The sequence below is a fragment of the Cryptomeria japonica genome, chromosome 9 (assembly GCF_030272615.1).
Source record: "Cryptomeria japonica chromosome 9, Sugi_1.0, whole genome shotgun sequence".
NCBI lineage: Eukaryota > Viridiplantae > Streptophyta > Pinopsida > Cupressales > Cupressaceae > Cryptomeria > Cryptomeria japonica.
In genome coordinates this window covers 494,259,610-494,286,865 of record NC_081413.1, presented here as the reverse complement: position 1 = coordinate 494,286,865, position 27,256 = coordinate 494,259,610, and positions in this window count along the sequence as shown.

Genomic DNA, 27,256 nt, shown 5'->3' with positions numbered 1-27,256 from the left:
GGAAATTTCGAACCCATACTGCACGAAAATCCATGTCGGGTGATGCCCCTGAGGCATCTCCATCAATTTTAGACATCTCCCCTCACATCAAACCCACACCCCAAAGGGAGAAAAAGAGGAAACTGCACACCCCTGCAAAACACCAAACACCCACCCCTCTCGAGCACCACCAAAGGTAAAACAACCCAAAGCCCCCCTCCCCCCACAGGCTATCCACTAAGAAACAAAAAAACCCAAACCCCTGCCGTAGACTGCACAAACCCTCCACCCATAGGACATCACACCACCTCCAACACCGACCACCTGACAAATAGATCTGCCCCTCCCTCTCGTAGGGCATCCTGATTTGGAACCTTTTATGAAATTTGCATATTTCAAGAGCCAAATTTTACCCTAGATCTTGTTGAAATAACATTCTTGTATCTGTAATGTCCCTAATTAGTTACACTTTAATTTAACCCCAATTTGGCCAAATCTATAAATAAGTAATTGGGTTTTATAGGCGTACCTTTGTATATTGTTTTCTTGCAACAAAATTAGAGAACATATATGAAATAATACTTAAACTGAAATATGAATTATATTAAATGATATCAAATTTGTTATATTAATGACTGCCAGAATTATATTTGTTGAATATGATAAGATTATTATATTTCCTAGATGAGATCAGATTATTATATAAAGTTGGTTTGTAAGTCAGTTACTAATCAATTCCTTTAGTCCATTAGTTGGATAGGGTGTCCAAGAAACCAACCCTCCTAGGCCCAAGGGCAAAATACCATATCCCCATTGATTCCATATGGCAGGTGTTAGGCATCCATCATGGAGTGGCGTACCCAGCAAGGTGTTCTCTCGACGTTCCCCCTCATCACAACCACCTTCTCTCTTAAGCCCAAGAGCATATGCTTCACCCCTCTTGGCTCCATGTGGCAGGTGTTAGGCATCCACTATGGAGTGGCGTACTTAAGAGAGTCCCTCATTTACACTGAATCATTTATTATATTTATTCAATTCATCACATTATGATAATCCATTATATCTGATATAATTGTCACATTCCATTATATTACATTAGTGCCTTGTATTGTGTTATCATCAATATTTTCTGTTAGTATCTTTGTATCAATATTAAGCATTTATTGCCTTTATTCCATTATATTGAATTTATTATTCCTTATATTATTCGCATCATATGGATTTACAACATTAAAATATTTTGTGCACCCTGAATTTAATTTTATTATGTATTCCAGAATTAATGTGCAAATATATATTTATACGTCCAATCTAACACTATTATTATTTTTATATTATTTATCTAATTTGTCTCGTAAATCAATATCATATTAATGCCCTCTATTTGATTAACACTATACACAACAATTACCATTAATAATATATCAATAAGATTTAATATAATTACAATTTGTTCACTGCTATACTTTAATATTCTAACAAAAATTGGTCTTCTACATACCTGTTGCTACCTGCTCCTATTTTCCTAATCTGGCAGACCTGAAGATTCTTCACATGCTCCTTTCTTACCTTACTGGCAGACTCAGATCAATAGTCTGTGTTTATTCCCTCTTCTCTTTTTCTTCCTAGCAGTTTCTATGTATATTCCTTGCTAGCAGACTTTATAGTTTCCTCTATGTATTATGAATATATGAAATTAAGTATGACACCAAGAACCAAGATGCTACTGCCTGTAACTTAATAACAATTCTAATATGACCCAATCCATGGTGATGTTATGCTTTGATTCCTTTCCTTTATATCTCTCAACATGAGGGAGAGGACACACCTCTTCATCATGCATACCCTTTGGCAAGGGACACACCCTTTCACCATTAGCATCTTTTTGAAAGATTGCAACTCTTCATTATTTCTGCCCTTTGAAAGGGACATAACCTTTCATAATCAGGTCTGCACTTCTTATTTAAATCAGATGTACACTTCTCATTTTCCAATTATCCCCCTCTCAAATGAGGTTCTCTTCTCCCTTTTATATCTCATTGTTGAGGGAGTCACAACCTTTCCTTCCATGTCTTTTGACCATTCATTAACTTAATTAAATTTTAATTAATTAAATTTTATTATATTATTTAATATTTTAATTTAATCTCTAATATTTAAATTTTATTATTATTATTTATTATTATTAAATTCTATTCCAAAGTGGGGACATTACAGTATCTCATTGTATGGGGAGTGGGTTTGCGAAATCAAGATGAATTCCGTTGGTTGTATATATGTGTACATAGGTGTGCTTTTTGCCAACAATTTGTTCATTACTACCATTAAGGGCTTGTATAAGGCTAGCATCACATACTACTTGCCATCAATAACAATGATATGCAATATTTTTCTCTATTATCATATGCAATTTACAAGTAAACTAAATAATAATAAGCATATTATTAATAGGTTTATTCAAATTGATAAATCTTAATTAAAAAATAAAGCAATCATTGAAGCTTATAATAATCACTAACTAGCTTTGAGTTTATATTACAAAGAGCAAAGCGAGAGTTGTTCATATATGAAAATACAATTTTACACCCATTTCTTATTTGAAAAAGGAATTGAAAGAGAAAACAACTAGAAGAAAAATGACAATTTATCAAAATGTCAAAATTATTTTTTCGTATTATATTGTCATCTTTATGGAGAGTCCAAAAAGGTGTGATCACTTCACTTGAAGTTTGAAACGTTCACAAGTAATTATTGAAGGTGGAACATAGAAAAGAGATATAATTCCAAAAGTTCTTGGAGACCATAAATAAGTAACGAGGTGTATTTAAATGGTCTTTAACCATTCTTTGCATGCCATTGTTTCTATTGCAAATTTTAGTTAAAAGACAAGGATCATATGATAAAGATAAGATAAAGACAAATATATTCAATATCATTGATAGGTCAAGAAAAAAATGAGAAGCTAACCAATAGAAAAAGAGCCAAACATGCATAAGATCCAAATGCATAGAGCATGAAGTTATAATAATTATTATAACTTGAGATTTTGTGTGAAAAAAGGTGGAATAGAGTTTTTGGTCAAATTTATAGCCTTAAGATCTACTTATTATAATATGAAATAGGGAAAAGCGTTATTATTTATTATGAGTTATGTCTTATAGTCACATAGATAATCTATTTGATAGGATAAAGTGAAACATAAAAAAAAGAAAAGTGGATTAGTAATAAAAGGAAATGTTCATATATATTATTTATATGTGTGAAATTAATTATTATATAATTTATAATATTAAGGTATTTTTGTTATATAATTTATATAAGTTTAAATTTAAATTTTAAATTATTATAAGAATATTTATGAATAGGTTGTGATCTAATTTTGTACTATTAATCTATAATAAATAAGAATTATGTAATCCTATCGATGTAATTATGAATCTCATTGGCTTGGGGCTATGAATATTAACTTATACTTTCAAACATCAAAACTCTAATTTAAATAAGAAACTCGATAAGTTATCTAATTAAACTTGTTAAATTATGCTTATAAACAATGTTAGATAATCAAATTCGAAAAATATTTGGAGCTTGAGGTGGGAGGCAACCATTTCTAATTAGATGGGACCAAAGAAATGTAACTATATAGTGACTTGGACGACGAGACATGATGACTCAATAAATCCATAAACCAAAATCTTACTATAATCCATGTTTATTCATAATAAAAAATGTCAAATAATCACTTAGTATGTGATTAAGAGTGTAACTAAATGATATTGATGATCATTCTTGTTACTTAATACTATAATCTAAATGCTTATACATTTGTTTAGATGTATGCCGATATTTAGGGGATGAGTACCTTGTTTGATTGGCAAAACTAACTTACCATACCTACAAGATATTGTGCATAGGTTAATGAATCAACCTAGGTGTCAATATGATCAAATAAATTAGTTTAAAGTATGTGAATCTCTTAGATCAATACATTTTGAAATCCAATGATTACCTTCTAGACGTTGCAAAATTAGATAGATACAAGAGCCAACTTCTATGGCATTACAACTAGGTAGAGGTCAATGGTCCTTTTAGATGTACTCCATCCTACTCTTCCTTAGGTGTACACCACATTTGAAATCCTATGACACATTAATAAAGCATAACTATATCATCTAAATATGACAATAGTTAAGAATTTTTCTCTACAAGTAGAAACAAACTGTCTGTATCATAGGGTTAGTTGACTTTCACTAGCAATATGTAGGTGATAGACATCACAAGATATTCACTTTATATGGTTTGAATAGGTTTTCATTGGTAGCATGTAAGTAATGGTGTCATAATCTACTCATTTCAAGAGTCAAATATAGGCTTTGGTGTATTAGAAGGAATATGTGAGCTCTTAGAGTTATCTCGCTTGTTGTATGTTGTGTTTGTATGTTTATAATAAGCATTGTGTAGTAAACATCATTGTTATTGATCACAAGAAGTATATGATAATGTTGGTGAATTGAGTGATAGTTGATAATGTAATAGTGTTGCATTCACTTCTTATAATAGCTGGTCATAATGTGGTTTTATGTTAATAATTTGGTGTTGACATTGTACTAGAATCTAAGATTTGCTTGTTGTCATACTATTGCACATGGATTGCATAGTAAGCATTAACTTAATTAATGATCATGATTCAAAAGAAGTGAATTTCATCCTAGATTACAAGGAAGAAGTCTTTTTATTATTGTGAAAATGAATTACATCCTACGGTTCCTAGAAGTTAGGATTCTTAGGCAAATCATGATAGGTGACACTCAAAGAACACGAATAGGTTTGGATTAATGTTCATATAAAGTGTTCACTTTGATAGATTTTTTTTTTTTTGTTGTTGGTTGTTTAAGATTTTGTTTAAGGTGTAATAGGAATGATAGTTGTACAACAATAAAAATAAGAGAAAAGTAGTAACTAAAGGTTTTTATTAAATTTGACAAGGATACTAAAGTAGTCTTACCAAATAGAAGTTGGCGAGGCTACCATGACCTTAGCTTTCTATTTGTAAGATATTATGCCCTATTTCTTGTTTACATTTTACCGATTTTCCTATATTAGTAGTCATCTCATGTTCAAATTTTCTATTTGTATATAGGAAAATATTCTACTCAAATTTTACAAAATTACTAATTATCCAATATTAATTGTATTGAAGGATTACTCTAATATTCCTAGAGTATTAGGCACAAAGTATTAATTGTTGACAAAAAAATTGAATACCTAAGGATATATTTGTTCTGATATCAATATTAATGGTTGTTTATTCAAAATAAAAAATAAAATTGGGAAATGTCATGGAGAGAGCAAGGAAACCCCCTCTGCAAAATCAGTCAAGGTTTAATGGCGATCGTAGGGATGACTGCAAGGACGCTGCGAAGAACGTTGAGAGGGAAGTCGATCTTGAAATCGACCTTTCCAGTGATACAGAGGATGATCGAGCATTGTGGGAAGAACATGTGGTCATCTGCTGGGTTGTGGGCCCAAAGATGTCAAGAAGTTGCATTAAAGGATGGATTGCCAAACAATGGGGAGTGGGCTTGGCGGTGAAATTTTTACCCAGAGGCTTCTTTGTGGTTGTGTTTGCAGAAGGCTCTGAAAGAAATAGAGTTTTGCATCAGGAGAATTGGTTTGTGGGCGACAATCCTTTATATATTCAACCATGGAATTTAAATTTTGATCCCCTTCCTCTAGCAGTATATGATAGCCCTGTGTGGATCAAGCTATATAATTTGCCAATTGAATATTGGGGGATAGCAGTCTCGAGAAGATTGGGTGAACAATGGGAACCCTATTAGAAATAGATGAAAAATTTATAGAGGAGGATTTATACGCATATGTTAGACTGAAGATTGCGGTGGTTAAAACTATTCCATCTCATGTCTTTCTTACCACATGGGAAGGTAAATGGAGACAACAAATTGAGATCGAGAAGGATATCATTCCTTGTCAGAGATGTGGAAGTAAATTCCATCTTCATGCAGATTGCAAAATGTTCGTCAGGAGGGCGTGAAGTAAACCATTCAGGAGGCCTAAAAAAATTGGGCGGTCAAGGATAATACATCCTCTCATAATCTTCTCTATTTGCTGCAAAAAGAGCAGTTTTTGGGGAGTGAAGATCGTTCGCCTATCTCTATTTCAAAATTGGATCAACAAACTGCAATTAACAATGTATCCAATTCTTCTATGTTGCCCTTGCAAGTAGTGGTAGAGGCCATAGAGAAAAATCCTAGTGAGGCAGAGGCAATATCTCCGGATTCAGAGAGCGAGTTTGAATTATTTTCAGAAGATGAAGAAATCAAAGGTGACAAATTGGATAATATGGATCCTAGATGTATTAGTCAGTCAACAAATGTCCTTTTGGGGAGAACCAAGGGATGTAGGGGTCATAGGAGCAATAGGCAAGTCAGGGAGGACAGAGCCTCTGAAATGGTATTGTTAGTGTGTTGGATTTCCTGAAGACCCTTGACAAAAGATGCTTGGTCAAGAGAGCGATTGACAAAATGGCTATTGTTATAGTTTTGTTTTAAGAGACCAAGCTAATTGATGAGAAGGCGCTCAATTTCATGAAGTTTTGTTGCAAGTGGGATGGTATGTTCCAAGCGGCAAGAGGAACGACATGGGGTCTAGGAGTTCAATGGAACCCTATCTCAACATCAGTGTCCCCAATCGCTTCTAACACTAATTGGATGATATGTCGAGTTTCCAGTATTGGTGGCATAGCGAGATTTCCCCTGATAAATGTGTATGGCCCTAATTAAATGGAGGAAGAGGTTAAAGTATGGAGAGAGATTATTGACCAAGTAGATCTGCTTAACCAAGATAGAGTTATGATGGTTGGAGATTTTAGTGCAATTTTAGACATAGATGACAAGTCGGGTGGTCTCAAGAAAAGTTCCAAAGTCATGGAGGACCTTAGAGACTTCATTGAATCTATCAAAGTGGTAGGTGTGATTCCAAAGAATGGATTGTATACCTGGACAATTAGGATGATTAATTTTTCAAAGATCTCAAAAAGATTGGACAGGTTTTTTGTGGGTGAATTTTGGATGAATGGACAATTTTCTATAACCACATCTATTATCCCGCAAGTTGGCTCAGATCATCTTCTTGTTTTGTTAAGTTTAGACCAAGACAAGACTATTCAAAGAAATTATTTCAAATTTCTCAGCATGTGGTGGAGAGATCCTAACTTCAAAAGTAATCTCAAAAGGTGGTGGGAAGAAGGGAACAAGTTTTCAGGCTCTCCCAGTTTTTGTTTTGTGAAAAAGGTAAGGTATCTTAAACAAAAAATTTAAATTTGGAATAAAATGTCTTTAAAAAATATATTTGCAGAAAAGTTGAGGATAGAAGAAGAATTGGAAGGCATCAATGAGAAGGTGGTGATAGTTGGTATGACGAATGAGGAATTTGTGGTAGAAAAGAAGATGAAAGAAGAATATAAGGAAAACCTTAAGAGAGAAGAACTTTATTGGAGAGACAAATCCAGAGAGCTATGGATTGCAGAAGGGGATTCCAACACCAAATTTTTCCATGCCTCTATCAAGTCAAGAAGGACACTCAATAAAATAACATCCATCAGAGATGAGGGAGGAAATTGGTGCTCTACGGAGAAAGAGATTTAGCAGGCAACCTTAGATCATTTTATGCAAGTATTGGGGAAAGGAGATCCTCTGAGTGAAGATCACATTCCGCTCATCATTGAGACTATTGATAAATTAGTTTCTTCGAAAGATAACATGATGCTTATGGCTCCATTTTCAAAGGTGGAGGTGAAAGATGCTACTTTCTCCTTGCATACGCACAAAGCACCTCGTCTTGATGGTTTTACGGCTGAAGTATTTCAATCATGTTGGGACTTTATGGGCAATGATATTTGGGCAGTAGTTGAAGAGTTCAGGAATAAAAAGAGGCTTGTGAGGGAGATCAATCACACCATGATTGTGCTTATTCCAAAGAAATAGGAATGTGAGTCAATGATGGATTATCGACCGATCTCACTTTGTAACATGATATACAAGATTATATCCAAAGCCTTGGCAAACAAGCTAAAAAAGATTTTGCCTAAATTAGTTGCTGACAATCAGAATGGATTGACTCTAGGTAGAGAGATTGCAGACAATATTATACTGGTTTCAGAGGTGATTCACTCCATGCATAAAAAGAAAATGAAAGGTATGGCAATCAAGCTCGATGTGTCAAAAGCATATGATAGGGTTATTTGGAATTTTCTTTTACAAGTTCTTTTATGTATTGGTTTTGATAGTAAGTAGATAGAGTGCATCAAATTTTGTATTTCTTCAGTCAGTTTCTCCATTCTAGTTAATGGATCGATGTGTGGTTTCTTTGATGCTACTAATGGGTTGAGGCAAGGAGACCCCTTGTCCCCATATCTATTTGTATTGATGGCGGAAGTGTTAGGCATAAGTATCAGGAGGAAGTGTAGTGTGGGTAGGTAGAAAGAGATATCTATTCACCCTCAACTTGAGCCTATCACTCACTCCCAATTTGTAGACGACACACTGCTATTCAGGGAAGCTACTATGCAGAAGACATCCATGATTAAGTTTGTGTTGGATGAGTACTCAAAGGCATCAAGGTAGTTCATGAGTAAAGAGAAATCATAGCTATATTTCTCGAACACTAGTAGACAGGTCTGGGTCAATATTGCTCGCCTTTTGGAATTTCAAATTGACATGTTCCATTTCAAGTATTTGGGAGTCTTAATCAACTCGAGTAGCAGACAAAGTAAAATCTGGGAGGAAGTGATCAACAAATACAAGGCCAAATCTGTGTAGCGAAAAAATAGATGGCTATCTCAAGCAGGGAGATTGACAATGATTAAATCTGTATTATCGGCCATCCCTATCTACAGTATGTCATGTTTCAAGATGTCTAATTTGGCAAGAAAGAAGTTAGATGGAATGCTTAAAAAAATCATTTGGGAAGGGGCGAAGGAGGAAAGGAGAATCCCACTAATCAACTGGGATACCGCTTGTTTGATTAAGGAAGAAGGAGGGGCAGGGTTGAGGAAAATGGATCTTCAAAACCTTGCATTAGGAGATAAATTAGCCTGGAAAATGTATAAGTTTCTAGATAGACTCTGGTGCAGATTGTTTAGAAGCAAATATTTGGATTCAGAGGAGCCAAATAGAATATTTAATGTGGCAAATGCAAATAAGGGATCTGTTGTTTGGAATTTTTTGTGGGAGTGTAGAAACATTATCATTGAACACCTATCTTGGCAAGTAAGGAATGCGCGGAAGGCTAAATTCTGGAATGATTCGTGGGAAGGAGAGAAACCACTCAGGGAGCTGTTTGAAGAACAAAACTAGGTGAATGAAGTGGTGAATATTATGGGGGGCTGAGTGGGTCGGCATTTCGAAGGAGGACTAAAGGGAGACAGGGTCGTGGAAGAAAATAGGGATAGGGAACAAGGAGTTATGCTCCAAACTGGAAGAAATTTTAAGGTATAGGATGATCCTGGTGTCAGAGGAGGAAGGCACTCTTTTCTGGTGTTCTGCCAAATCAGGGGAGTATATTGTAAAGCTTGGCTGTGAAATCCAAAGGCATAGGTTAAGGGACATAGTTTGGCAGCATAAGCTATGTTGGAATAGCAAAATTATTCCTAAAGAAAGAGCCTTTCTATGGATTGCTCTTTATGACAAAGTACTCACTGGGAGTAGACTGAAGACCATTGGCATTACTGGGCCCAATCAATGTGTAATGTGCAAAGGAAATGAAGAGACAATGAACCATTTGTTATACAGTTGTCCCTTTGCTAGCAGGTGTTGGGATTGGTTTTTTAATATGGTGAATTTGTATATTGTCAAGAATGAGGGTCTGAAAGCTTTTCTATTGTCATGGCCTCAGATGGTCAAATCTAAATGGGGAGACATTTGGCTGGTAGGACCGGCTATGATTGCTTGACATATTTGGAAGGAGAGAAATAGGAGAATATTTAAGGAAGTCAGCCTTTCTATCGAGCAACTTATCCCCAAAATTAAGGCAAGCATAGAGGAAGACATAAGTGGCAAAATTTCTAAGAGGAAGATAAGTAGATATAATAATTGGGATAGGAATATGGAGACAAAGTGGTCTTTTAAAGATAAAGGACTCGACTTCTCATCCAAGAGACAAGTGGACAGGAGCCAGATCAAATGGACTGCGCCACCAAAGGATTGGGTAAAACTCAACTTTGACGGTGCTAATAAAGGCAACCCTGGGAGGGCAGTACTTAGAGAGGAGAATGGGGGCTTGATTTGCGGAGTGTATGGTAATTCAGGAGAAGTCTCTAATAATGAAGCGGAAATCAAAGCATTGGAAGCTGGTTTGAGTATGTGTGCAAAGGAGAGTATTTCCAAGGTAATCATAGAAGGAGACTCCCAAATCATCATTAATGGTGTGATCCAATCCTCATTTCATGATTGGAGATTAAATAAATGGTTGCCTCGCATCAATAATTTGTTGGCTCAGATTGGTGATTTCGAAATCATCCATACCTATAGAGAGGGTAACAGAGTGCGGATCTCCAGGCTAATTTGGGAGTTGAAGTGAAGGATTAGTTTTGTTCAATCAGGCAAGGAGATGCTCCACATGAGTTAATGGAAGCCATAAAAAAAGACTTCCCTTGTCGTCCTCGTCAAGGTATATGATAGTGGAAGAGTCTTGTATGTGATAGGTGAGGTGACCAACGCATCTTTTCATAGGAAACCTTAAGTGGACTAGAAGATTAGAAACTTAGACATGTATTACAGACATGGGAACAAAGATTTGATGTCCGCTAGGTAAAACAATAAAGCACGATTTACTGAGTCATAGGGAGGAGGAGACTGGAATTTGGAGATTGAGGTGATGATTTCCAGGAAGATAAGACAGCTCAGAGATGGCGGCAAATGCAGAAATTGTAGGGAATCGAGATCCTAAGTAAGATTTGATCAGGATTCCTTTGATACGAGATTTGACATGTTTTAGATTTTGGAGACCGCCTTAGTAAGTTCTAGAAGCGACATGAGTCTATATTTGGGGATCTATTAGATAGACTTTGGCAATTCTAGGAGAAAGAAATAAGAAGCGCCGATACAAAATGGTGCCATTTGCAGGGATAATTTGTATGAATTGCGAAGAGACATTGGAGCATTAGTGTATTATCCTTTTTAATGTAGAGGAGAATATTTATGAGGTGATTCTGAAAATGGTTGATATTTTGCTAAATCTGGAGAGACATTGGTGCGATGGTTTCATCTACGAAACTGTGTTAGTGCTCTTGGTCAATATTTTGGAATCAAAGGAGAGATGTGTGGAGATGCTGGAGGATTTTGTGAAGGAAGACTATGGGGATGCGGTGGTTGATGCTATGTGCAAACTGCAAGATGGAGTCAAAGAGAGTATCCTGAAAGTATATTTCGATCCCTCAAATTGCAACTCTTCAGATTCAAAAGAGGAGTCTAAAGTGGAGGAGGATCAGACAGAGGTAGAGGAGGATTCCAACATGCAGGATCTGAATGACAATGCTAAGGAAAGAGAGGAAAGGACGAGGAGAGTTACAAAGAGGAGAAAGAGGGAATTCGTCAAGAGGGCATGGCTGATCTTCAAAGACAGGGTAATGAATAGCGATCTAACTAAGTTCAGGCAACTTAAGAGCTCTGAGGATTGGTGGTTGTCAGAGACATCCTCTGATAATCTTTTCAATTTGGGAGAACTGGTTTCTCAGCTGCTGCACTTCTTGAGGAATGGGTAATGTGTTGTTGTTTGCATGAGATGATTGTATACTGAGTCAGGCCTATTTTGGGATAAGGTTGTTGTTAGAGTCGCGTCATTGGCTGGATAGAGAATCTGTAGTTTGGTTTTGAAAATTTGCTATTATTTGTAATGAGACTGAAGAACTATATGTATGTTTTTATGGAGTAATATAGGGAGCTATCCCCATAAAAGATAGCACTTACCTTAAAAACAAAAGAAAAAAAAAGAAAAAAAAAAAGAAAGAAAATTATTGATCTAATTTAGCCAAAGCCTCTTGGACATGTAAAAAAGGTATAAGTGTGAGATTTTACCAAGATCAAGAGGCAATGGAAAGCACAAATAAGAGAGAACAAAATAGATGATAGAAATAAACTGTATTCTATCAAGATGAAAAATATGATCAACTGGATCATTAAGCATTTCATACAATGAATATAAGCCTTCTTATATAGGCAAGGCTAGAGATACGTGAGCACACAAACATGACATGTGGCTCAATAAGAAATAAGGGTAGGTAGGAAATAGGTGTGGGTAGGTAGGAGAAACATTATAATAGTCCACATGAGGTGGATCACCCACTGAATGTGGAGTGTAACAACAAGATCAACACCATAAAAGGTGGAAATTCTCCTACACACACTATCCCAATGTGGCACAAACACCCAAGTGTCTCATACCCAAAATACTATGAAATGCATTTCCTAAGTAAACTTAAGTAAAGTGTAATAATATCCATGATGAATAATTATTTACACCAACACCCTCCCTTAAGTGCAACTTAGGGGAATGCACTTAAGTCTACAATGCAACTAAGCAATGCAAAATGGGTCTTGGCTACTAGGCCATGTTAGGTACCCATGTACAAATGCAAATGCATGCAAACCAATGTAATGAAATCTCTCACAAATTGGGGAAAGAGAGAAAAACCCAATGGGGAAAAACCCTCCTCCAAAAGAGAGATGAAAAACTAGATTCAAAGAACTCTCATAGAAGTATGTGAAGGACAAAACCCCATGTGAGGAAAAAGTCCCCCCCATATGAGAGAAGAAGAGAAGCTAGGAAGCCCCCCCTCAATGTTGAATCTGTACCAATGATAGAAGCTTGATGTATGAAGAAACTGCTCCATGAACATCGAATAACGTTCCTCCCCTTAGGAAGAAACAAAACCAAAGGTGTATCCATGAAGTCTCCCCAGTCATGAAGGGAAGATGTATGAAGAAAACTCATGATGAAAGGAATCTCTGAAAACTGATCAAGTGTCCCCATATCGATGCTGAAAGATACCCCCTCCAAAGGTGGTAAACTGTGCCACACTGCTGAAAAAGGCACTCCAAGATCTAGTGGAGATGGATGTAGAACATGTCCCAAAGACTCACATGTCTCCTCAAAAAATAAAGAGACCTCCTCCAACTGTTGTACATAAGTATCCACAATCATGTCAACCTCGAAAGAATGATCATGTAGAGAATGAACAAGAGGGTCAGAGTGTTCCCTTGCAACAATCGAAGAAGGATCACCTTCATCAAAGAAGATGAATGCCATCAATGATGTCTCCCAAATCTGCAATGTAGGATTCCACAAACAAACCTGCAATGTCTATCAAGTAATCATCCCATGAATATGAAGCTGGAAGATAATGAATATCCTGCTGCACTGAATCACATGAAGGCAAAACTGTCGCACTATCCGCATCATCAGGTACAATAGGTGATGTGATATCAATATGAGGAGATGAAATACAAGGCTCAAGAACGGGGTCACATGTGAGAATCCCCATGTTCAAGTGTCCAAAGTTCTCAAAATCTGAACCATCACAAGAAGTGTGATCATCATGTGTAGAATCATCAAATGTGAAATCATCATCATCAACAAAATCTGAAAAGGAGTATAACCAAGATGCATGATCAACCACCCTAGTCGCAATGATAGCTCTAGTCTCCAAGTCTCGAATGAAAACTGACTCAGGTGTGAACTCCACAACTCTCTTAGTTGCCCCATGTGTGATTTGATAGATAGAAAGGAGATTGTTTGTCAAGTGGGGTACACACAACACATTATTGAAGGAGTTATCCCCAATGTCAATAGATCCTTTCCCAATCACATCCATGTGTGTATGATTTCCCATCAATATCTGCAACATGGTGCAATGCTCAAATGTAGAGAACATAGACTGCGAAGATGCCATATGATGAGAAGCCCCTGAATCTAGAAGCCATCTCTCTGAATCATGACTGATAGTCGCACATAGAGCTTTTCCTTTTCTTGTCCCAAAAGAGTGAGTCTTCCCACTTGTAGAAGCCATGAATGCTTTCCCTTTTCCTTTTGAATGTGAGGGAGTGGAAGTCGATGAATCATCCTTCTTGTAGACATTAGGCAAATCAATGTTATGCTTTTTGATGATATGTGTGAGCTCATCAATCTTCTTAGAATGGCAACGACACTCCTCATGACCAAATTTTTTACAATAGGCATAAGTAGGTCTCTCCCTCTTTGGTGAATTATCCCTCTTGGAAGAGGATGTATCTCCTTGTTGTGGAGAGGATGATGCTTTGTCCTTAGGCTTTGATTGCCATTTCTTCTTGTTTGAGTTATCATTTCCTTGATTTCCTTTGTTCCCTTGATTTGCCACTAATGCTTGAGACTTAGAAGCCTTAAGAATGCCCATGCTTATCAACTTAGTTTGTTCCATCATCAACATTTCATTGAAAGCATCAAATGTAGGCATTGTGTAGCTTGAACCCATTGTCATCCTATGGGTTTGGAAACTGGAAACAAATGCTGCATATTCTTGTGGAAGCTTGCCTATCAAGTCGAATATCAATTGAGTATCCTTCTTATCAATGCCACAATCTTTGAGTTGTGCCCTCAACTCATTTGCCTTAGTGACATAATCTTGTATAGTATCAAAGTTCTTGGGATCCAACATGGTGAGATCACTATCAATTTGATATCCCCTAATTTCATCAACTTGACCATACAAGTCTTGAAACTTTTGCCAAGCATCCTTGATTAGCGTACACTTCTCAATATGAAAAATGAGATCCTTTGATACATACTTTCTTAAGGTACCAATTGCCATGATATTTTTAGTGAGCCAATCCAAGTGACCAACTGGATCAACCTTAGGATCAGCGGGAGCAACAATAGTTCCATCAATGTAACGAGTTAGTCCTTTTTCCATAAGTTTACTCCATGCATCAATTTTCCAAGTAGCATAATTATGAGGAGTTAAGAGAGGAAACTTAGAAGAACCCATAGCAACAAAAAGGAAGGAACACAAGAGCACAAAAGCACAAGAGACACCCCCCAAAATTAACTCAATCAAAGTACCCCCAAAAATGATGATTTTGGCACTTTATATGTTGTGCGTGTACAATAGGCCACTTGCAAAACAAGGCTAAGTGGACTTCTGATTTCAATATACAACTTCTGAAAATGAGATCTAAGAGACTTCAACAAATACTGCTAGTGATCTAAACTGAGATCCAAGCAAAATGCAAGTACCAAATATGCCAAAAATGGCCAAATAATGAAAGTACAATTTCTACTTAAAATTATTGCAAACAAATGGCAGATTATGAAAGTAGATGAAAAAATATGCACTTTCAAAAAAAATGGCACCTGAAAAAGAGTCCATACGAGCCCAAATGAAGCCTCCAAAGTTGTAAAAATTGGGATTTCATGATTTCTGAAAAACTTGTATTCGAGAAACAGAAAAATCCTACACCATTGTACAGATCACGAAATTCTACCCCAAAACAAAAAAAAACTGCTCAGAAAAATGAGTCCGTATGAGTGAGATATCGCTATTTGAAAATTGCCTGCAAAATTATAATTTCTAGAAAATTTCCGCTGCAGCGTCAAACTTCAAATGCCTCTAGATTTGGCCTCCCAAGTCCGATTTGGATGAAACAAAAGGCAAAATTGACTTTCTTGGACCTCCTCAATCCAATGGTAACCTCAAATTTGACCCATCAAGCTTGAATAATAACCTGCAATAGAAAACTCCAATATACACAATACGAAATAACATCAATTTCTCTCAATTAGCAAACCAATGACACTCTAATGGCTCTGATACCATGTGAGATTTTACCAAGATCAAGAGGCAATGGAAAGCACAAATAAGAGAGAACAAAATAGATGATAGAAATAAACTGTATTCTATGAAGATAAAAAATATGATCAACTGGATCATTAAGCATTACATACAATGAATATAAGCCTTCTTATATAGGCAAGGCTAGAGATATGTGAGCACACAAACATGACATGTGGCTCAATAAGAAACACGGGTAGGTAGGAAATAGGTGTGGGTAGGTAGGAGAAACATTATAATAGTCCACATGAGGTGGATCACCCACTGAATGTGGAGTGTAACAACAAGATCAACACTATAAAAGGTGGAAATTCTCCTACACACACTATCCCAATGTGGCACAAACACCCAAGTGTCTCATACCCAAACTACTATGAAATGCATTTCCTAAGTAAACTTAAGTAAAGTGTAATAATATCCATGATGAATAATTATTTACACCAACAATAAGAATACATTCTTTTTGGTCTCATGGAGAATATGAATCTAAGAATAAAAGCACTAAAGAGACAAAATATGCTTGGACAACTATTTTCTCACTGTTTTCTTAAGATTTCATTAATAAATAAACAATCAGATATTTGTTGCTTGCTTGTAGTTCTGGCTGATCAGTTTAAAATTTTATGCCTTTCCTTTTATTCTATTGAAGACATAATCCTCATATGGTTTAGAGCTCATCATCAGGAAAATTTTCAATGACCACCTCTAATTAGTATTGTATTTTATTTGTTGGAAAATTAGCTCACGACAAATCTAAGAGTAGTTCATTTGAACCATACATCATGTGACTAGCCATTAATTAACCTATGTCCACTCCTCTTAAGCAATATCATAAATTTCAAATCCTTAATTGAATAATTCACATCTTTTATTATTGATCTAATGTGAAATTTTTCATTGTATTTTCAACATATCTACCTTAAGCATTAGTTTGCACAAATTCATTACATATCAATCAAAGAAGTGGACTCAAATGAAAATGTTGAATAATTATTCTTGGATGCCTAATTTTCTAAATCTAGACATCTTACTTTCAATAATTCAACTACATATACTATAGTTTTGCACTTTCTAACTTATTTAAGCTTTTAAAATAATATTCTTTTGTTGCTTTACTCATTTGTCTACAATTTGTTATACTTGCACCACCGTTATGTGAAACTATAAAATAACAAAACAAATATATTTATTAGCATTGAGACAATAGACTCTTCATTAAAAACACACGTCTTTTCTCCTCAAAAGAAACGAACGGCACGTTGTATCTGTTATTGTTAGTGAAATGATTTTCATTTTTTCAATTAGGTCCCTATTCCATATTTGCACCTATTAAAAAGTGTTGCAGAGAAAAGAGGTCAAAACAGAAGGATTAAATAAGAATGACTTGTAAAGGTGTAAAATCAATTATAAAGTGAAGCCATAATGTCTTTAGTGCCTACTTCCCATTGATATAGAACTCAAACATATCAAAATATCAATTGCTGGATCAATATTGAAACAAGACAATAACAAATGAAAATCAATTAATTTCTCCTTAGAATCGTGCAAAATCTATTGATTTCCTAGCTCCAACTAAAATTATAGCATATTTCCTCCTATGCATTGATTTGATAGTTGCAACCAAAGTTATATGGTACATATAATCTGTAACAACTACTTAAAATGTAAAAATGTTTCAAAACTTTGAAACAAATAAGGAGATCCACATTGATAACATTGATAACGATCTTGCTGCGGCAAGTCAGTGTCAGGCTTATCTGTTTACACATTTTAGTAAGTTTCTCAAGGTGGTGTAGTGACGTGAAGGTATCACCAAACTGGCTTATTTTCATACACAAAAATTCACAGTAATTTTTATATTGTCCGAATATTGAAGGATATGCAGTGAGTTTTAATAATCAAGCATGTATTGCTTATTCCTATAGAATATGATACTCTGAGACCAAAATGTAATCAAGTCTCATGATAGTAGACAAAGGTGAAGATTTGTGAAACATCTACTTCTCCATTGCCGTGTTGATAAAGATTTAGATTCCAGATATAAGATGACTGCAAACAACTCTGTTTGCCTACTTTAAAAACTATAGACAAATCAAATGTAGAAGTTTATAGAAGAGGCCTTAATCCAGAAATAACAACTTCCATTTGTCAATCTATGCATAACATTCAACGTGCTAAAAAACAGATGGTTGGCATGCTAATTAGCTTCAAATGAAGAACTAATCCTTGAGAAGTTAAGAATAATATTATTTAAACAGATTCAGAGATCTTTACATGGTTGCAGATAGATAATTTGTTTTGTTTTGTTTTGAATTAGCTCTAAGAAATTTCGTAATATATATAAACATAGAGGTTTCAGAAGAGGAAAGGAGAATGGCTAGCCAACTGAAGTAGAATGGAAAAGTTAAACATTTGCATGATCAAACTCATATGGACTTCATAGGGACCTTATTTCTTGGGGTCTTCTTTCAAATTTGAAGTTTTAGGTCCTTCAAAAATTTATCTTAAGAATTAGTCCAAGCTCTTTTGGAAAGCTTCAGTCCTCCAGTGGCATCATTCATACTGATGTTAAAAATCTTGCAATGTACTATGGAGTTTTCTGAAGGGTTTAAATTTGAGGACGGTGAGGGATGGTGAATGAGTGGTCGTGGTGGAGGGAGAGGGCTGTGCTGATATAAAAATAGGGGTGAACTGAAATCTTCAAGGCAGAATCTGTAATATAACTTCTTTGTGAGTGTCCAATGAAAGGCCAACTAGTTTTCATGAAATTAAAGGTTGCAATTAGTATAGAATGGCATGTGCCATATAGAAACTAATCCGACGACATCCCTGATAGAGGTGGTGGTGTTTGTGGGGGACATTTCCCCAGTCCCCAAGTCTTGGAAACGTCTCCTATAAAAGACGTGGGGTTTTTTTTTGGGGATGCATCCCTGTGGAACACTGATATCTTGTGATAATGTTCTGGACACGAACCGGAATCCTGTACTATTGTGTGTAAACTAGATTATTTCAATTGCATGGCTACTTTGTTTAACAGTTTCTAGCCTTCTCCAATGATTGATAATTTGAACTACTAAAAACCAAGAGTAAAAGTATCTAGCCTGATTAAAATCTCTTGATTTCTTTGAGACCCTTTTCTGATTATCTTCAACGCAAGCCCCTGGTTTATGGACAGTTCTAGCCTGTGCCTCAGCTTGTTGTCAGAAAATTCAAAATTTTGATCTCCAAAATACCAATTTTTCTTTCCTCAATGCGTGCCCATGGAAGGATGACATGTTTTCAACAATGAAATGGTAATTTGGTATGGGGATTGGCATATCATTTTTCCAAATACATTTAGGTACAAATACGGGGTCTGATTATGTGTGTCTAGAAATGGCTAGAAAAGAGCTCCAAATTTTGTTCTTTAAGCATCTGCCTCTCTCCTTGACCACTGAAAAAATGAAATATTTAGGTTTGAGTTTTGACTTCAAAATGCTTTTGATTGTGGGTATCGGCGATATTTTTTTTAAAGCTTCGGCAAACAAAGTCGATTTGTTCTTTTTTGTTTATAATGGTATTTTTAGGGTACCCATAGGTCAAGAAGGAGATGTCTCCTAAAATACATACTGTACTCACTTGAGATGATCAACGGATATTTACATATATACTCTCTGTATCTCAGACATATCTCATGGATAATGATCCTGGTACTTTTGCTTAAAGCGCATCAGAATGAACTTCCTAAAAGCACCATATATTGCAAGTATTTTCAGGTCTTCGACTATGAACGAATCCATAACTACCTCATTTGTAAGCTAAGATTGCGGGACAATGAAAACGCCAGGTGATTTGTACCTACTACCTCATTTGCAAGCCAATATTATGGGAAGCGATTTCTAAGTACTAATGCTACTTAATTAGGAAAGATAAAAAATCACTTTAAATGAGAAGATTCAACTTCGCCTGTACCTCACTCTTTTATTGATGAAAACAATCAAAGGTCTCTGGATCTAGATTCCATTGACATTTTAAGAGGCTTATAATCTGCTGGTATAAAACTCAAGATTCAACCAAGTGGTAAGAGCATTGTGCCTATCCTTCTTGTTGTGTATGTGAGAAATCCCAAATGGATTTATGACATAAGACTCTTATATGTTCTATTTGAACATGGTAGGCTTGCAAAGCACTAATGAAACAAGATATTTATGAATCAGAGTGTAATGTCCACAACTCAAGAGGTTTAATTATGTATTGACTGTCTTTTCTTTGTATTACCTACGAGGAAGAGGATTTAGAGCATCATTGAGTAAGTGGTAGAGTCTTTGGCTTGTTTTCTATTCCATTCTTATTTCTTAAGTTACGGACAGGTCTTTTTATGCAACTTAAGTGACTCTCATTCTAAAGACTTAATATTTCCCCTTTTTGAATTTAATGACTTAAGAGACATGTATTTAAAGTGATTTTATTAAACATGTGCCAAAAAGGTCACGGGGGTATTGAAAAATAAGAAGCCAATTGATTCATTTTTGAGGGTTTTATTTAGAGCATTGGATTGGACTTTCAGTAAATCTATGGTTGAAATTAGATCATTCTTTTGAGAGTCATTATATAACATATTAAGATTCTCTTAGAACTAATTATGTTATTAGTCTTTTCTGTATTGAAACTTTTGAGTATCCCTTATTTCCAAGAGACTTATGGGCTACCCCTAGTGAGAAGGGTGTCACTTTTTTCAAACAATTCAAAATTTTGTCTTGTAATTCAAAATTAAAATGGAACTTCCTCCGAACCTAAATTCAGCCTTTTCTTATTTACAAGGGGCAATTTCTTATTGGAATTGGTCTTTAAAGTTAAGAGTTGCATCTATTAGAAAGTTGTTTTAGTTTGAGGCACCGATTCTTGTTTTCTGTTTGTGTTTGTTCTGTGTAGGATAGTCCTCACAGCCTTCAAGGCTAATCATTGGATGATCTCAGGTGATAAATCAACTGGCTTTCATAGCAAAAATACAGGTTCAAATCCCGGAAGAACATATTGACACGTAGCACATACTGCATCCAATTTTGGGTGCAGCGAACCTCATACCAGTTAGAAAATAAAGAAAAAGTAAATTAGGGTTACATTTTAAAGAGTTCAGCATACCTCATACCAACTAAGAAAAGCCGAGCAATGGCTCGTAGTTTTTGAGATGATGAAATAAATGGACGTAAATTTTCAAGTAGAAAATAAGTAAAATTGAAAAAGCTGAACTAGGTCTTGCAGTTTTTGAAGAGGTGAAATGAATGACGGAATTATCCAAAAAGGAAAAAACCTGAACCATGGATTTCGGTGTTTGAAGGAAAAAAAAGAGACATGCATAAACAAAATTTAGACAAGATGGAGTTCGATCTTACCGATTTTGCCTCGTAGTTACGAAACAGAGATTCCCAAGCCTTGATTAGTGTCTCTGCTTATACTTTGCATCGTTAATCCAATCTCTCACTATGCATGTCGATTGCCTTAAGTTCTAAGTTTTTAGCATTTAAACTCGTTTGTTTGCAGTCCGTCTGTTATGAAATGCCTCTACACTTTCTAACAAAGGAGTCTGTTTGGCCTTCTTTTCTTCTTTTCTTCGACATCACCAACCCAAACTGATCACTATTCACCACTTTCATCTATTATCAGTCGCTGAAAGACTTCCATTGAGATTAGCGATTTTCAACCAGCATTTTGGTATCGTTCTCCAGACGAACATTTGTTAGGCGTATGCATTTTGAATTTTTTTTTGTATTAATGCTTAAGGTGTTACACATTCGACTTGACTCTCAGCAGAATTGCCGCTACAAGATACGGGTTTGCCGCGTGTATACCCTTCACAAGTTCAATTTCAGGGTTTATACCACAGAAATAGACCTTCCTACACAGCACCTTTAACAAATTAAAACTAGTATGCCATGATTTTAAATTTAAATTACATAATATTATGTGAGAAAGGCTTTGTAATAATCACTATTGGTTATTAGCATTTTTTCCATGACATCTTCAATATTCTGTTATCAATCAAGCAACTTTTTTTCAATTAGAAGAGCTAGTTTCATAATCTTAACCACATAGGGTAGTAGCTCTATACCTCAAATGTACAACCTTGTATTGAATAGGATAAGCTCACATAACAAGACAAATCTCTATCTTCAACCAAAACCCAATCCTCAAGTGTTCACTTTAGATAGCCCTTACTATCCCTTGTGAGGAATTAGAGGTTTCATAGTTCACATGAATAGTAATACTTCATCTACACAATCCACACAAGGACCAACTTACACAGACATTACTTACATAAACATAGTGATTAACTCATTTATAGACATGCGTATACAATGTTGCTAGCTTATCCATACAACACCTAAAAATAATGTGACTAGTTCATACATACCTTGTATATACACAATATATTAACATAAACAACATCACATTCACACATCGTGACTAGCTAGCAAAAGGGAAGGGTGACAACCCTATTGTAAGGATCTTTTTCTTTATTCAGTTCACTAACACATAAGCCCTTAAGTACATTTGAGCTGGAAAGAGGAATGTCGGTGCATCCCATATGGCACCATAGGTCCCATCCTTTCTCCTAGATGTTTGCTAATTCTAATGACACACAAGAATCCCATAATACTTGTAATCATCATTTATTTAAGCATAAGTGTAATGACATACATCACATAAGACCATTAATAATATTTTCATAGCCCATAATTAGGATGTCATATGGTTTTATATCACCTTTAAAGACTCTAGTGTTTATACTATAAATCACTTGGAGTGATTTAACAATTAGAACCTAGAGAACTGTGCCTCAAGTACAAACAACAAATTGGAAGCACACACATTTTTTCTAATACACCAATGGCAATATTGAACTCCTAAGATGGGTAAAGCTTAACATCTATCACCAACATGATATTGGTGAATATTGACTAGCACTATGAAATTAGGTAGCTCATAATATTTGTTACTTGCATAGTACCAATGAAAATTGATTAACCCTATGGTACAATTGGATACTTCTTTTGGTAAAGCACACTTCTTGACTCTTGTCATTTTGGAGTAATGATACACTTATCTATAAGAAGGTCATAGTATTTGCAATTTGGTTGATCACCTCAGGATGTGTGAGACAAATTACACTAAGAAAACAATTGTCCTCTATTTATTCCCTTGTAGAGTCCCTTTCTCAACCCTAGTTTTGATGCCGAGAAGTCAAGTCCTATATCGATTTTAGTTCAATATTGTGACCTTTAGAAAGTATCAAAACATTGTTCTAAAACATATTGTCTGAAGTGTTTACGCCTTAGCGTAGTTACTCATGTTACATTAATCCTAAGGGATCCATTCAACCATACATTGCTCATATAGGTCTTGTAGTCAAAATCCAATATACAAGTAATACATTCAAGCTACATGAGTTGGTGTCTTTCTAGACACATATGCATAAATACAAACTCATGAAGTAGTCTCAAAATTCATTTACTTCATTTAATTATTATATGGAAGCACATTGTTTATTGGAAAAAAATTAAATCCACATTTATAATATTATAAATATTCTACTTCTAAGTACATAACATTTTATGTATTACCAATCATAAAGCTTAGCATACATCTATCCACCATACATATATAAAAGAAACCCACCATATCATATTTGATTATTTAAATACATTCTAAACTTAATATAAATCTAGGTACATAATTGGAGCAAGTAGACCATTCATGTACATTGTAAGAGTTGTTCAAATTATTAGATCACAATTGCCTAATTCAACATCGCCATTAAATGAAAGCTAGCAAGATTCTTTAACTCTTTCATGGCCATGCCATCTTAGTTTATTGTGCCCTTATTTCTTGGACGAATAGATCAAGAGGATAACCTAGCCCTTCCTATACTTATCATGGGGCCAAAAATTTACGTCATAGTGTTCAACACACAACGCTTAAATTATTTTAGTTTAGGTTAGTCTAGACGCATTCTCATAAATTCACATTAAATATAGGCCATGGTGATAGTGACTCTACAAGTCCATCCAAGATTAGAGTAGATTCTAGAAAGCCAAACAAAAAAACCTCATAATGGATAGACTTGATGGTGACAGATTACCCTTTATTGGTCACTTATATAATGCAAATATTTTAATTGGAAAGTTGAGTTCACAACCATTTTCAATACAAAATCTGGTCTTCAAGATGAAGCACACTAAAGAGGGATGGATGACCATGTTTAGAAACAACGTTAAACCTTGGATAAATTCACCAAATCCCTCCCTTATATATGGGTCATTGGGGCATCCTTCACCTAAGGATTTCTTGTTTACCTACTTCCAAATGGGATCCAAGCCTCATGTAGTTCTCCTGAGATGTCCACTATCAGGATGAGAGCTTGGAATTTCTCAAGAGTTAACATATACAGAAACTAGATAATTATTTTTTCTCCCACATTAGTAAGGTATAGCTTGAGAAAGGATTCCCATCCATTATAAATAATTTCCTTAAGGAAAGAAGGACAATCTTAATGAAGGAATGTCATGTAACTAAAATGATTGAACAACATATAAAGTTTCATTCTAATGGACCAATCCAATATGTTAAGCCAACACCATATAAGAAGAAGGTTCTCAAACTATCTATACACCATAATGGTCCCAATCACCAACCATCTTTATACTTAGTTGGGCATTGTATCATCCATCTTGAATGGATTACATTATACCATCATGTCATTTAAGATAAATCAATCAACATCAAATACATACATAATAATTTAATATAACAACATAACAATATTAAATAAATCTAGTCATATTAAAGCACACGATATTAGTAGTTTGAACAATATCTTCACAAAACAACAATTATGCAAAAACCTCTATTATGGTTCCATGTGGGTTCCTATTGTAATATGATTTGATGATATCAATTATCAAATCTATCATATTATGATATCTTTTTGGACAAAAAACCACATACATCAATAAGAATATATATGAAGCATTTGAACTTTGAAAGATATATCAAAGTAGTTTTAAACTTTCTCTAAGCATGGTGAATACCGAAGTCACACTCTAGATAGTTGAAAACACTACATACTTTGGACCAACAAATGGAGATGTACAACCAATAATAATATATTATTAATCTTTTGATCCCCATTTACATTATGGTGCACCCTAACATTCTTATAATAATAGTTTGGAATTCATTGATTATATAATATTCTCACATACACAAATAGCTAATTATGATCTTAATCTTAGTGGTAGGTGATCTTATATATTTTGCATATATAATCTTGTATAATATATGAGTTGATATCTCACAATAAATACAAATTGACCATAATTGGAGTATTAATCACACGTCAACAAATGGAATACTCTTCACTATTTATGTATTGGTATTAATGTGTAGATGGTGTTACAAAATAGTAATCTTATTTGCAAGTCTACATCTAAATCTAATTTTTAGATTATTTATAGAACAAAGTTAATCCATAGACTAAAAACATGGATGTGAAAATAATAAATGACACAATGCTAACATCATGATGTGCGACTATCATGTTAAAATGGTAGGATGCTAACATATGAAATCATTGTACCAAGGAAAATGCCATGCATAGCATTGACAACATCACATTTTCCATACATAGCCACTAGAGTGTATCCTAAATAAATATAATATTCAAATCCACTTTTATACCATGGCCACAACAAGATTTGAGAGCACAAGAAAAAGTATAATGACTGCGCTTAGCACCTACCAAGGGCATATGATAATAGAAAAACAAAGCTTCTTCATAGTAGTCGTAGTTTATATAAGAAATTTTCATTGCATTCCATAAGAAAATGTTTTTTTGGGCATCTTTCAAACAAATAGCATGCTTTTGACAGACTAACACACTTGGCATACTTGTTTAGAATATTTCAATCCAAAAAATATGAAATACGCATAAGATAGGGGATCACTACCCAATATATTTATATACACACAAAATCACTTGGATCAACTCCATTTCGACCACAAGAATGGATATTTCATAATTAAATACTATTTCAGGAAAGTATTGGTGAAGGAGGAGTGAATTCAAATTTAGGGACAATGTTAAAGATATATATGAAACAAGTGTCGTATAACCACCCCTTCCTGGTTGAGTTAGTCTATTATTTTCATAATCTCTTTAAATGTCTCCATGACATTACCTCCTCATTTGATGAAATTCCTCTATCCTTTAGGATTTAATGGATGTCCATAAAAAGAGAGACATCTCTATTTGCTTGACATGTTTTTATCGTGAAATGATCATTCATATCCCATTCCAATAGTCAAGGAAGAAAAAGTAGCGAGAACACAAATAATGCTACCATCAACCACATGGGTAATACAATGATTTTATATAATCTTAACCACAATAATTTGTATTTTTAATAACTACCATAATTACCAACCTTGGTCTTATACAAATATTTTCCAAGTTCTAATCTCAAAGAGATCATATTATTTCAAGAGTCTAGTATCAATCATTTAAATAATTTATAAGACCGCTCACCAAACTTGTAATAGTCATATTGAATAGCTAAGTGGTGTTTGTGTTTCATTGTGCGGATGTGTTCCATACCCTCTTTAATGGAATTGCAAGTTGTTTCTCTCCTCTCCCAACAACTTACTTTCCTCCTTCTATGATGCCCATGCCTTTACAATGAAATTCTCAGTCCTTCACCTTTGATAAATTTATTTTATTTTAAGAATATCTTTTAGTTTATTTATTTTCATACCACCCTACAACAAGGGATGTGATATACTTTTGAAATTATAATTATTTAATTAGATCAATATTTGGTAAGTTGTGGTAGGTTTGAGTCATGTTTAAGTTAACTTGATTGGCTTCTCTTTGGAAGGTGAGTGCAGTTAAAATTTTTAGAGTCATTTTAGCAATGTTGAAGACACTTAGAGGTTTAAAATATTTAGATTAAAATTTGAAATATAAAATAGATAAAATCTTATTTTTCCTTTGAAAATCTTAAGAATTCCCTTTTGCTTAAGGTTAGAGAAATTCAAGAGCTTTCAAAACTAGGTTGCCTATTTGAAGCTTACATCTTAACTAAATGAAAAATTTGTAGGAAGAATAATACTAAAGGCTTAAGACTTACATCACAACATCATGAGGGAGATGATACTCTTAATTATTTCACCTCAAAACTCATCAATGATACTAAAGAAACAAAATTATGTTGGACATGGCAGCATGACTTCTAATACTAAGGAAATTAACAAGGTCACTCATGATCACTATGAAGTTCGTTATCAAAAGTTAGACGGAGATTGTACTCCTAAAAATTTACTTCTCAACAACATCCCAAATATCACCAGTGATGACAT